Below are 13,838 nucleotides of genomic sequence, written 5' to 3' on the forward strand. Positions count from 1 at the left end.
CATTGGACAAGCTAGTGATAGTAGTGATAATCGTTAGTCATGGAGTGTTAGATGTTGAGTTCTTGAGTTCTTGGAGGAATGCTAGTGAGTGCTAGAGAGGTTATGCTGCCGGAGAGGAGATGCATTGCAAGACACATATAGTTACTCGCCCAACCAGGAGAAGGGTCAACGTCAGAACAATGGTTGTAACTTTTCCTGTTTATTATTAATTGATGAGTGACTGCTATTATAGTTCCAATCTCATTGTCTATTATGGTGATGTGTTGATTTATTTCCTTTCTGACTGAAATATAGCTGTGCCTTGGTAGTTTTTATGTTGGTATCTGTCTCTTCCTTTGCATGTGCAGGTGTTCGTTTATGATCTGTTGGAGCGAGGGAGCGGGGATATCAACTCTGCTTCAATCATAGCGTTGGACTCCAGGTTGGTCTTCTTGATTCACCTTTGATGCATAACTAGGAACTTGCGTAGCAGCGTGGTTTGATTGTGGCTAGTTCTGTTATAGGCTAGTGGGATCGCCTCTGTCCGCAGAGGGGATTTACCTGACCAACAATTTGGCGACTCCGCTGGGGAGGGCTATTTGATTTTTGTCTTGCATGTTAATTTTCTTTTGCTTGCTTGAGTGAATGAGCTTCCTGAGTCAGTTTTGAGTTTATTCTTTACTGTTTGACCCATTTGAGCACTGTCAACCCGACCTGAGGTCGTATCATTTATTTTTCTAGTTGGCAAGCTTAATTGGCGCGGTTATTTCTCTGACAGTCGCGCCAGTTGGCGCATGTTGCTCAAAGGCAACTCGTGCCAATACTGTGATAGCGCAAGTTGCAGGCTGACAGTCGCGCCAGCTCTGTAAATTTTGCCTGTGCGTGGGTGGAAAGCTCTTTCAATCTCTTTTTATATCTCTTACAGCCTCTGGAACTGTGTTGAACCTCTGCTTGACTGGTCTTAGCCTTTATCCCTCAGCTGTTTGCTCATTTCTATTGATTTTCGACTCAGCCCTAGAACATCTAGTGACTTTGCATGTCTAGCCTTCTGTGGGAAGTTTCGGTCTTTTGATTATCCAGTCAGCTTGTTGGTTGTGTTCTGCACCTATCCAGTGATTTGTTAAAGCTTGATCTTCTATACTCTGAGTGCTTCACTTCTAGCCTCTTTGGATTTCACTCGATTTCATTCTAACTTAGATTACATGGTTCAGTGAAAGTCTTTTGTGTTTTTCCTTGCTTGCATGGTTCATTTTGGTGTTTCAGAATTGGTTCTATTTCATTGAGTGAACTTGGATTGTGCATATCTCTTAAAATTTGTTTACATGCATCATGCCATCTTAAAGGAAAGAAAAAACAAAAAAAATCTTTTGCATCATATTAGTTAGCATTTATTGTTATTTGTTGCTATTAAAAAGAAAAAGAAAAAATTTCATTTCTTGTTATTAGCTGCATTAGGATCTTTGTTGTTTGTTGAGTGATCACTTCGTTTGTGTAAAAATCTCAACCCTCCTGTAGATAGAATTCATCGAATCAAATGATTTAATTTTGGCATATAGTTTGCATTTAAGAAGTTTTTGAGATATCACATACGGTAGGACCAAAAACTGAAACATAATCGAAGATAAACTTTAAAATGAACTCAATGAACATAACAACGCATTGGAACATAACGCAAATACTCTAGAGGTCTAGGTTAGAGACGTGTTCCGGCGTCTTTAAACCTGGTAGTTTATCGTCGAGTGGTTGGGTGATTCCTCCACGGTGAAACGATAGGTGCCAATACAGACTGTGCTCCCACGTACCGTCGAGTATATATTGGGAGACCCCTATAGGAATAAAGCCTTTATCCATAGGAAGTCGTGTCAGCCGCCCTACAATTCGCAATGCAGTGAACACAACATTCACGAAGATTGACCACCCGTACCCTAAAAAGTATTCTTTGGTTTTGCGAAAAGTTTGGCACACCTTCTACCTAGAATTCCAGAGCAGTCACTTTTGATCCTTTTCGGACTCCTTAAACGAAAAGGTGCCTGTGAGCGTCTTGTCACTTTGTGCTCATTAAATATTCGAAGGAGACTAGAGTCATCTTTTATCCTTTTCTCGACTCTTAAAAAATGAAAAGGTTAAGTTCAGTGTCTTAAAATTTATTGGCCACGATAACATCTACCCAATTAGCTTTTGTTTGTGTCAGTCCGAAGTAGGGATTGTCTCGGTAGATTTCGTAAGTTTCATCCTGGCGGAATCACCAGTTTCGTCTTCTACCGAAACATTGGTTGTGAGTCTCCCTGTGGTTCTAAGTATACAACCACTTAGTTCTCGTGCCCCAGGTGACGAGACTTACCAGTTTCATTGGAATCCTACGTGGGAATCTTTTGAGGACGGTGCCCCTTTTTGGGACCATACTTCTCCTCGTGCGTCAGTCCCACCTTTTTCATCTGACATGGATGATTTGTCCCCGACAACGACCGATGAGTCCGTTGCAACGAGCGGTGAAATTCCCATCTCAACGGACCCTATACATGTTAGTGGTACACCTACTACTACAAATTTACCACCGGGCTATAAAGCTTTAAGAGGTGCTACGCCTTCTGGAACCCCGTTCACAGGTCCCATTTGGTCATCACACACTTTTCCTACTACGGAGCCTTTTACTCCACCAAGTCGCAGTCTATCTGTTACCTCCGTCACAACCGCTCCAACGGTGTGTGCAGCCTCTTCGACTCCTATTTCTAGTCGTCCCTCAGCTTCTTTGTTTGGAGTCTTTGACCCCATGACAAATGTCCCAATACAGGAGCCATATGATCGATATTTTTCATCTCAACCGGTTGTTGAGGTATCAGTCCCATTGTCAATTGATTGGACCTCCACCTCTTTCCATGGTGGTCAAGTTTTATCTGCGCAATCTCCAATACAACCCCCTCAAGACCAACCAGGGCAATCCTTTCATGGAAACCCTTTCGTTACTGCTGCTCCTTTTTCCTCTTCTTATATGCAACCTTCTGGTAACTCAGGTCAGTCGTCTTTTCAACAAGTCCAACCTGGTATCCAGCAGGGCTATCCCGTTGGACAAAGTGGTCAACAAACTATTAACCCAAACCAATCCAATGTCCAGTATAGTCCAATGTCTGGACAAGTTACTCAACCACTTGGTCAACCTACTGTCCAGTATTCACAACCCTCTGGGCAGGCTGGTCAGCCTCAAACACAGTTGGGCCAACCAACTGCCCAGTCTCCTCAACCATCTAGTCTGCTAGGACAACCTTCAACTGCGCAACAACAGTTCCAACAGGTAGGCCAACCTCAGTATCAGCAGGTACAACCTTCTGGACAGATCGGCCAACCTCACTATCAACAAGGTTTTCCTTCCGGCCAGATAGCCCAACCTATAGGACAGTCTATTGGCATTGCTCAATTCGGTCCGTGGCCCCAAATGGGACCCCAATACCCATCTGGTCTTCAAATGCAGGCTGGGTCTCAATCACAAACTTTTTATCCAACCCAGCCTGGTCCTCCAACTCAATTTGGAACCCCACCACCGTATGGCTACCAAAAACCTCAAGGGCAATTTTCATTTACCCCGTACCAGAACTACCAGCAACCGCAAGCGAATCCCTCGCAAACTTATCAACAGCAATATGGCACACCTGCAACATCATTTGGTAATCCTTATGCTGGGGGGCACTATACAAATCCCTATGGCCAATCCACTATGGGGCCCGGACAAACTCTATGGGGGCAACCGCCACCTGGTTGGAACCCTGGTGCTCCACCCTACCAACAGCCCCAGATGCCTTTCAATCCTCAATTACCATTCTTAGCGACTTTAGAATTACCGGATGTATCCAAATTAACCAATGATCCTATTCTTCATAATCCTTATTGGCCTCCAGTTCCAACTAAAATACCTGGTGACTGTCCAAAATTCGATGGTAAAGCCAATGAAGACCCACAAGCCCATGTTATGACCTATCATTTGTGGTGTTCATCTAATTCATGGCTTGACGATTCAATTCGGCTTCGCCTTTTTCAAAGGACTCTCACTGGCTCTGCCGCTAAGTGGTATATCGAACTTCATCGCGGGTCCTTTCAAGATTTCAATTCTTTGGCTATGGCATTTCTCACTCACTTCCAGTTACCCATTCGATACGAAACGGGTACGCACCTCCTCACTTCCTTAAGACAAACGACGGCTACGCATATCTCTGATCATATCCATGAATGGAGACGGCGTAGACATATGATCAAATTTTGGATTCCCGACCAGCTTCTTACTGATTGGTTTACGACTTCGTTCGTGCCTCCGATAGCTCGGGATATCGCCATGAGGGCGTGTGTCACTGAAGAGCAAGCTATTGCTTGAGCTCAGTACCTTGACTTGGTTTATTCTCAGTCAGGTACATTATATGATTATCTGCCTGATGTCCCAAGACAAGGAACATCTAAAGCCCCGCCAACACCCATTGTTGATGGTATCATTGGTTCGGTTAATTCATCCTCAAAGAAAAATTCGACGAACCCTGCAAAGCAAAAAACATCTGCTTCGAATGGACAACCTTCCCAGGCATCGCCTGGTTCGAATGTTACTTCTGAGGTTAATGCCGTCCAATCTAATACGGCAAACAAGGCTTCGAAAGAGAAGAAAAAAGGGAAAGCGAAAAATAAGCCGGAACAACCTAAGCAGGAAACCCCAAAACCTCAACCCGAGGACGGCACTAAACGCAAACCCAAATATCCTTGTCTTATTTGCGATGAAGATCACTTTACCAAGGATTGCCCGAGGTGGTCCGAAGTTAGTCATTTGTTTAAAGGCACCTCTGGGACTCCTGCGGTGCTCAAAGAGCCCTTTCCCACCCAACACACTCAGAAAACTCAAATGGTGGCTGACCCTACTCAGCCTCCCTCTTCCTTTGGTTCTCAAGTGTTTATGGCTGGTACAATACCCATTAATATCAGTACTCGAACGAAGGATTATCCATCATCTGCCGGGAAGGAGCCTGAGGTTCCCCCAAGTGCTCCCCCGTTCAGTTCAAGTCCGCTCCACATCGAGAGACCTACCACTGAAACGCCTCTTCGACCCCCTCCAAAAGGAGTACTCCGGAAATCGTCATATAATCCGAATGCTCGTGCTGCACAGCACTACAACATCGTTGAGGACTTAGCATAGACTCCGTCGGCTATGTCCGCTTTAGAGGTTCTCCAGAGCTGCCCTTCTCAGAGGAAGTCCATGCTCTCTGCCATTGGTGGCATAGACCCGGCCGATTCGGATTTAATAACTTTTGACTTAGAACGCCACACTCAAAGACTGCCTCCCCAAATTTCCTTCCTCATACAGGTAATTATTGATTCCAAAACGATTCATCGTACAGTTATTGATGAAGGTGCCTCAACTTGCATCATGTCTGTTGCCTGTTGGAAAGCTATTGGATCTCCGACGTTGAGCCAATCTCCCACTACCTTGGAAGCTTTTGATGGAAGAGCGTCCCGTCCTTACGGTATACTCCAACGTTTACCAATCTCTTTGGAAGGGAAGACGGTCGAGATGGAAGTTGAAGTCGTTGATGCTACTCTAACCTACAACCTCCTTCTCGGACGTAGCTGGATATACGCGATGCAAGCTGTTGCTTCATCTTTCTTCCGAATTATCCATTTCCCTCATCAAGGGAAGATCGTTACCATTGACCATCTCTCCTTTTTTGCTTCTTCTTCCGAAGGCACCATCCCGTTTGTGGAGCATACCTCCAAATTACCTAAGAGTCTGGGAGCTGGACTTTTCAAAGATCCTGATCTTATGGGTGTTTTTCCACTCCCTCCTCTAAATGTCGCCTCTGTCAATATGATCGCTACTGGCTCTGATCCGTGGCTCGTACCCCCCATAGACCAAGTAGATTCCTGGGGCGACCAGATGCCATTGAGTCCTGCCGAGTTTAATTATGTTGAAATCATTACTGCCTCGGCTCCCTCTTTTGCGCTTACTCCACCCTCAGGACTTCTAGATGAGGCTTCTTCGGATTCTCTAGGAGAAATATTCCTCTCGACGAAGCTATTATTGAGATTATGTCTCTGGAGGAACCTCCTTGGTATAGTTCTCACCATTGTTCCTCATTTCTCCCTGCCTCGCAGCATTTTCTGACATGCCTCGAGCGGTTTGCTCCTTGTCTCCCATCACAAATCCTTCAAACGCCTATTCAAATTGATCAGGTTTTTTCTGAAGGAAATATGGCAAACATTACACGAACCCAACCCCTCGACATCTCTGTTAAACCCGGGATAGTCGAGCATCTTCACATCGGAGTCACTTGTACTCCAGAGGAGATTCAACTTTATTCTGAACTTTTTCGCGAATTTCGTGATGTTTTCGCATGGTCCTATGAAGAAATGCCTGGCATTGATTCTAGTATAGTGATGCATGAAATAATCACGTACCTAGATGCTAAGCCTGTTCGTCAACGTCTACGCCCTGTACACCCTCGGAAGGCTGCGACGATTAAGGCCGAAGTAGAAAAGCTTCTTAACACCGTTTTATTTACCCTATTCCTCTTACAGATTGGGTTTCTAACATTGTCCCTGTAACTAAAAAACAAGGTACAATCCGGGTTTGTGTCGATTACCGTGATATAAACAAAGCCTGTCCTAAAGATAATTTTCCCACGCCATTCATTGATCAGATCATTGATGAGTGTGCCGGTAGTGAAATGTATTCTTTTATGGATGGTTTCTCTGGTTATAACCAGATCAATATTGCTCCCGCTGATCAACACAAAACTGCTTTTATTTGCCCATGGGGGACTATTGCCTATAAGAAGCTACCTTTCAGTCTTAAAAATGCCGGTGCTACCTTCCAGCGTGCAATGTCTTATGCATTTCATGACATTCGGCATATTGTGCAACCTTATCTGGATGATCTTCCTGCTCATTCAGCTAAACGTCAGGACCACCCTAAACACCTTCGCGAAATCTTTCTTCGCTGTCGGTACTACCGAATCCGGCTAAATCCCCACAAATGTGTCTTCTGCGTTGAATCTGGCAGACTTCTCGGTTTTATCCTTTCTAGAGGAGGCATCCGTTTGGATCCCCTTAAAGTCGAAGCTATCATCAATCTCCCTCCCCCAACTTCTTTGCATCAGTTGCAGAGTTTGCAGGGGAAAGCCAATTTTTTACGCCGTTTTGTTCCCAACTATGCCGAGGTGGCTAAAGGTTTTACGCGATTACTGAAGTGTGATATCCCTTTCCATTGGGATGCCACAGCTCAGGAATCTTTTGAACGTCTCAAGAGTTTACTTGTTTCTGCTCCATTGCTTCGTCCTTCGAATTATTATCGCGACTACACATTGTATTTAGCCGCCGCCGATACCACTATCGGCATGGTTCTTGTTCAAACTTGTAGAGTTGTAACAAGGGCCTTTTTCACCTCTAGTTATCTCACATTACAAGTCCATCCGGGAGCGTTTTGTTATTGCAAAGGGTATCTCAATTTGAGGCTATTTGTCAGAGTAATGCTTAGTAGTATAGGCCTAAGAAATACAAGAGTAAACGGATGCTAAACTATGGCTAGATTACTTTTGCAGAAAGAAATCACACACAGCAACTTTACCAGTCGAGGGTGCGGAAATAGTAACCCATCCCTCTAGAAACTGTTGAAAGAAAAGAAATTAGAGTATGGATCACGGATCTGGGAGCATAATAGCGTCTGCTGTGTCTCACGACAGCCTTGATCCTCCTCTCACACCAAACCAATGAATGCGAGTAAAAAGGAACAGCAGGAAAGTAAAATGGAACGGCAATGCGTAAATGGAACAACAGTAAAAAGGAACAGCAGTAAAAGAAACTAAGTCTCGCGAGTTCAACACTCTCAATCCTTTGCATCAACTTATACACAAAGACAGAGCAATCTTTTATACAAGTAAACAACTTAACCAAATGGAACAGCAAACCATCATAAACAGGAAACGTCAAACATATATAAAAGTAGACAACTAAATCAAATAAACAAGAAACGTCAATCATATGTACAGATAATCTGACATGATCACCAGTAGTCCACCTACAACGTTAATTCCATTTTCTTATGATTGTCACTCCAACTATATGTAGCTAAAGCATTCCACTTATAAATTCTGTAACAGAAGTGAACAACTCAGAACGATCGTTATGTGACCAATTCTGGAAATATGATGTGAACTTGTTATAAAGATTTTACAATAGAAAAAACTACTGATGAACAAATATGGAACAGCATGTAAAATATGTCAAATTACTAAGAATGATAAACAAACCACACAAAGCCAAACTGTAATGATACAATCAGCCAGTGTCCGTTGGAGCCGGGCCCTTAGCTTCCAATGGCACACCGCCGGAATTTACTTCAAACGCAGAGGGATAGTAATAGCAAATATATTATATTAACGCATCAACGATGGTACAACAAAAACTAAGTCTCAAAGAGACTCAATAGTCTGAGTTCCAACTGACTGTGAATTCTGTAAACAGAAAATAAAGATACAAAACGAGAGTCCCCAAAGTCTTCAATGCTACCCTTTTTATACTAGTAATGGCGGAGTTAACCAGACAACAAAATAATTGAAAGTAACGATCCCTCAGGATCAAAGATCCTGAGGGATCTGTTAAACTGTTAACTCCTCTCTTTTCTTTGCCTAATCTTCCGAACTGACAGTCCCTTATCTCGTCCCAGATTGATTTGCCGAGATTTGCTCGCCCTGGTTTGGACTTTAGTTAGTTTCGAAGGGACAACCGTTATCTTCTCATGGAACTCCAGTTTTGCACTGCGTCTTCCTCCTTTTGTCATTTTCTGCATAGAGAAGACAACTATTAGTAATTGGTCATTCGTGCTCATTCTCATTACATTCTTCTTACTTTATAACAAAGAAAAGATTACAAACATTGCTTGAAACATCACTAAATTATGCATCAAAACATACCTTTCCAATGCTCTACACACCCCCCGGCTTACTCTGTTTCATGGCCTCATGAAAACGTTATAATTAACATGGAGAGCGGTAAGAGAATAAGCGGGAGAGGGTATCTCGTGAGGAGGTCTGCAACCATGGTGAGCAACCAGATTATCAAAGAAGTAATTCAATTGATCTGCAGGCATATCATACAAGGCCTGGTATCCAGGTGCAGGGTGCCAAATAATTGGGCTACGGAACCGGTATCCTAACCAAGACGGCCCAGCTTGCAAAAGGCGATGGCCATAAAGGCTCAACCGTTCAGCAGCCAGCTCAAAATTCTCATATTTGAATGGCTCCCTGAGCTGGATGCTTGGGGTAGAAGCCCGATAACGGAATTTGGCAGCATCCAGGGCAGAATCTTTAATAGCCAGAAAGAATTCCACGCTATTTCGGATCAAGTCCTCATGCATGGGTCTTAACAGCTCCATGACACCCTGGGTTCTCATGAGGCTTTTGTGTGATTGCCATAGGTGAATTGGGTCTCTAGGCTCGGCCCTGACCCATAAATCTAGGCTGTGCTCCTGCCTCTGAAAGGCATTGTAAGCCCTGAGCCACTTTAACTGATTGACCCCAAACGAGACAAAGGCTTGGAGTTGTATATCTCCCACGAAGGGCCCCGGGTTTAAGTCAGTTTCCTGTTCGAGCACCATATTGTGCAAATAGAATTCACATAGCAACCGTTGAACCTTAACCCCATAATGTTTGCAACAATCAATAAAATCATTAACAGTATTAATCTGAATAGGGGCACCTGCCCTGACAGCTTTTATTTGCAGTCTTAAGTATCTTTTAAGGAGAAATAAAGCATAATTCTTTGCAGGGGCCCTGCAAGTCAAAACATCATCATACAGCGAACATACAGTGTCAAATTGTTTAATAACAGCATCTAATCGACGTGTTACCTTGGCAGCCTTTTCCTGTTCCTTCTGCCATCCTTCAAAGGCCTGACTCTCTGATTGACTTATGTTGCGCAGTTGCTGCTGCAATTCTTCATATTTTGCCCGAGGGATCATTTGTTCTTTCAACTGCTCGACTTCCTGCTGCAACTCCTCGTATTTTTCCCGAGGGATCATTTGTTCCCTCAGCTGGTCAGCCTCCTGTCGGGCTTGCTTCATTTTGTGGTGCAAGGCCTTGGTTTTTGGATCCCTTTTCCATGAATTCTTAGAGGCAGGGAGTCTTACCTGTACCTTCGTACCATATCATTTTCGAATGGTGTGTTACCACGTGGCCGGTGGAGTAATGAGGTCACCTCCCCCCTCGCAACATGATAGGTTGTCCCGGCCGTCAAATGGAGGAGGAGCCACCATCCCGTCACCAAGTCATAAAGGAACAGCATGTAGAGTTTTGCCATGTTTCAGATTAGACAAAGAAATACCGAGATCGAGGCAACAGGTAGATCGCGTTTTGCATAAGCCTTCATGATGTGATGCAAAACAGGAGGATAGGACGTCTGGCACTCATATAAAGTCTAAGGTAGTCATAGTCAATACCTCTGCCATGATTGGTAGTGATAGATATTCATGTGACGTATCCATCAAAATGTAAGATATCATTATTACAAGGATAGAAGGAAGTATTTAATATCATCCAAATTGGTGTATATATTACGACTCCGATACCACTAACAGAGCTCTGCTGCCGACAGGTGTTCATAACCTTGGCAGAGTTGTTTATTTCACCCTGGAACCATGGTTCTTTGTGTGTTTTTGAAGAGCAATTCTTGTCAAAATGCAGGCCATCATGCTGGCTTGGTAACCAGATAACCATGATGCTATTCACCATAGAGGCGCGAATCGTGGGCAAGCCGGCTCGTGATGAGACCCCCTGTTCCAAGGTTTGTTTATATAGTGAACCTGTTGGACCATATCCCTGGTGTGGTGGCCATGATGGGAATGCCACTTCGCTTCCAATCTTATGATCATAGTAGGCTGGTTCTTTAATGAAACCCCCTATCCTGCATTTGACAAATATATATATATATATATATATATATATATATATATTTTTTTTTTTCTTTTTTCCCCCTTTTTTTTTTTTTAAATAACAGATTGTGCTCTTGTATAATTACACATAAGAGTGGTTCAGCCCTCCTTAAGAGTGGGAATGGCGGAAGAAGTTTTGTCATCTCAATTTGGAAGATATAAATCTTCTGTTCTTATTTACAAGTAATAATAGAGAAAATTGTAGGAACTCAACATGATAAAAATATCCAACAAGGCAAAGGAGGTGAGATTATGACAGAAAAAATTATGAGTGTGTGGATCCTTCCTTTGTTGTTGCATCAATACTAAGGCTTGTTAAAGATAGCGATTCATGATATTCTGATCTCAATATGTCCTGACTTTTATATTCATTGCATAAAGGTATAGCTGCTACTTATGACCTTGGAAAGAGGATAGACAACACATCCTTTATGTGAAAGGGACAAGAGCATACTACTTGTTTTTGAAAGGAAGGGTGATGAGGAGTTCATTTGATGCATTGCCTTAAAAAAATCAGCAAAAGCACACAAATGCTGCTTCCTTTTCAAAAGGAGCAGCAAAAACCCAAAAGTGTTGTTCAAACACACAAGTGCTGTTCCTTTTGAAAAGGAACAACAAAAACACACAAGTGCTGTTGCTTTTGAAAAGGAACAGCAAAACGCAAAAGTGTTGTTCCTTTTTGAAAAGGAACAGCAAAAACACACAAGTGCTGTTCCTTTTGAAAAGGAACAGCAAAACGCAAAAGTGCTGTTCCTTTTTGAAAAGGAACAGCAAAAACACACAAGTGCTGTTCCTTTTGAAAAGGAACGGCAAAACACAAAAGTGCGGTTCCTTTTTGAAAAGGAACAGCAAAAACACACAAGTGCTGTTCCTTTTGAAAAGGAACAGCAAAATGCAAAAGTGTTGTTCCTTTTTGAAAAGGAACAGCAAAAACACACAAGTGCTGTTCCTTTTGAAAAGGAACAGCAAAACGCAAAAGTGTTGTTCCTTTTTGAAAAGGAACAACAAAAACACACAAGTGCTGTTCCTTTTGAAAAGGAACAGCAAAACGCAAAAGTGCTGTTCCTTTTTGAAAAGGAACAGCAAAAACCCGAAGGTGCTGTTCCTTTTGAAAAGGAACAGCACACACAGATACTGAAAACATATATACAAAATTTACAATTTTATATACAAAATGTGGTAATAAAAGGTGAATTCTTACTGATCTATAGGTGAGGAAGTTTTTGCTTCCTCGCCCATAATCTCAATGTTAGTATCTTGGTGTAGCTGCTGACAAAAAGATTCCCGAGTGAGCGGTTTGCGATACAGACGAACTCGATGACCGTTTACCTTAAATGTATATCCAGACCCATCGATTGTGGTCAGTGTAAGGGTCCCATTGTCATGGACTTTTTGAATCTCGTATGGTCCCAACCAACGCGTCTGAAGCTTCCCCGGGAAATCCTGAAATCTAGAATCATATAATAGAGCCCAGTCTCCTTCATGAAATATCTTGTTTTTGATAAGCGCATCATGCCATTTGGCTCGCTGCTGTTGAATGAGTGCTGTATTCTGTAATGCAGAGAGCCTTATTTCATCTAATTCATTAATTTGGTGTAATCGATTTTTCTGTGCTTCACTTAAATCCAATCCAACTTCTTGGGCCGTTCGCAGCGTTTGGATTTCGAATTCTATAGGAAAAATGGGCTGCTTTCCAAACACTAAGTGATATGGTGAGTAGCCGGTGGTGCTTCTCCATGTGGTTCGATAAGCCCACAGTGCCTCGGGTAATCGGGCGGCCCAATCACGCCGATGTGAGGCAATTGTTTTTGTCAAAATCGACTCTATTACCTTATTGCTGCTCTCTACTTGCCCATTTGCCTGAGGATGGTATGGGGTAGTAATTTTATGCTGGACATGATAATTATTGAGTGTTGCAGCTAATTGGTGCCCTACAAATTGTGGTCCTCCGTCTGTAATTACTTCCCTTGGGAGACCATAACGTACAAACAAATGGAGCAAGAACTGTATTACCGAATCTTCTGTAGCTCTAGTCAATGCCTCCGCTTCAACCCATTTGGTAACATATTCAGTTGCCACCAAAATGTAGGTTCTTTGATTTGATGGCGGGCTGATGGGGCCGACGAAGTCCAGAGCCCAGCGTTCGAAAGGTTCGATCACTAATTGGGGCCGTAGAGGCATTTCATTGGCTGGACCAGGTCGTCCTGCACGCTGACAGCTATCACAGGCCTGGACAAATTTTTTCGCATCTTTGAAAATTGTAGGCCAGTAATACCCCGTTTGTAATACTTTGTGTGCTGTTCTTCGTTCAGCAAAGTGTCCTCCACATGGCCCGTCATGGCAGGCTTTCAAAATATCAAAGATTTTGTCCTCCCGAATACATCTTCTGATTTCCATATCTGCTCCTATGTGAAACAAATAGCCCCCAACCCACGAAAATCGATTGCTTCTCTGAACAATCTGTTTCCATTCATTGGGAGTTAAATGTTTTGGAAGCTTACCTACTGCAAGATAATTAGCAACATCAGCGTACCAGGGAGTCTGAACAGCGACAGCGAATAAGTGTTCGTCTGGGAATTGGTCCTCGACTGCTGCTGCTTCAACTGACTTTGGTATTCGTGAGAGGAAATCGGCTACAGGATTCTCCTTCCCCGGTCGATCTCTGATTGTAATGTCAAACTCCTGCAACAAGATCAACCACCTGGTTATTCTTCCATTTGTAACAAGCTTGTTTGCTAAGTACTTAATAGCAGAATGGTCTGTATACAAAATAACAGGATAGCCTGTAATATAGTGTCTAAATTTATTAACAGCGTGTATCACAGCTAAAAATTCTTTTTCAGTGACAGTGTAATTTAATTCAGCTGGAACCAAATTCTTGCTGATATAATAGATGGCGTATGGTTTT

This window comes from Pinus tabuliformis, chromosome 2_2 (genome assembly GCF_031772625.1).
Source record: "Pinus tabuliformis cultivar Carrire ecotype Pingquan chromosome 2_2, CPIR1, whole genome shotgun sequence".
Lineage (NCBI taxonomy): Eukaryota > Viridiplantae > Streptophyta > Pinopsida > Pinales > Pinaceae > Pinus > Pinus tabuliformis.